This window comes from Nematolebias whitei, chromosome 1 (assembly GCF_014905685.2).
Source record: "Nematolebias whitei isolate Nwh7 chromosome 1, NemWhi1, whole genome shotgun sequence".
Classification (NCBI taxonomy): Eukaryota; Metazoa; Chordata; class Actinopteri; order Cyprinodontiformes; family Rivulidae; genus Nematolebias; species Nematolebias whitei.
In genome coordinates, this window is record NC_056498.1 from 71,346,129 (window position 1) to 71,347,074 (window position 946).

The following is a 946-nucleotide window of genomic DNA, read 5'->3' on the forward strand; positions in this document are numbered from 1 at the left end:
ATAGTCGCTAAATGCTTCGAAAAACTGGTCATGACTCACATCAAAACAACCATCAACATCAACGAGGACCCTCATCAGTATGCATACCGTGAGAACCAATCAACAGAGGATGCCATCTCCTCTGTGGTCCACACTGCGCTCAACCACCTGGAGCAGAAAAACTCTTATGTCCGTATGCTCTTTGTGGACTTCACATCCGCCTTCAACTCTATGATCCCCCAAACCCTGATGGACAAACTATCCACACTAGGACTAAGCCCCTCCATTTGCAACTGGGTCCTAGATTTCTTAACAAACAGACCACAGTTAGTGAGGATCCACAACTACTTCTCCACCATAACCCTCAGCACTGGCTCTCCTCAGAGATGTGTGTTGAGCCCCCTCCTGTTTACTCTGCTCACGTATGATTGTGCATCTACCCATCCAGGCTGTCACATTGTAAAGTTTGCAGATGATACAGCGGTGGTGGGATGTATCACAAACTATGATGAGTCCAGCTACAGGCAAGAGTTGGAACACCTGGAGAGCTGGTGCAAAGAGAATAACCTTCACATCAGTGTGAAGAAGACAAAGGAGATGATTGTGGACTTCAGAAGGAACAAAAACATCTACACCCCCCTGAACATAAGAGGATCTGCGGTGGAAGTGGTCTCCAGCTACAAGTACTTGGGTGTACACATGAATGACAACCTCAACTGGAGCAACAACACCACCAGCCTGATCAAGAAAGCTCATCAGAGACTCTACTTCCTCAGGCGGCTGAGACGAGCTGGTCTGGGAAGCTCAGTCCTCACCTCCTTCTACAGGTGTGCAGTGGAGAGCATCCCGTGCTCCAGCATCAACGTGTGGCATGGAGGCTGTACAGCTGCAGAAAGAAAAGCTTTGCAGAGAGTGGTGAAGGCTGCACAGAAGTCTCTTGGAATCAGCCTCCCCACCATCACAGACA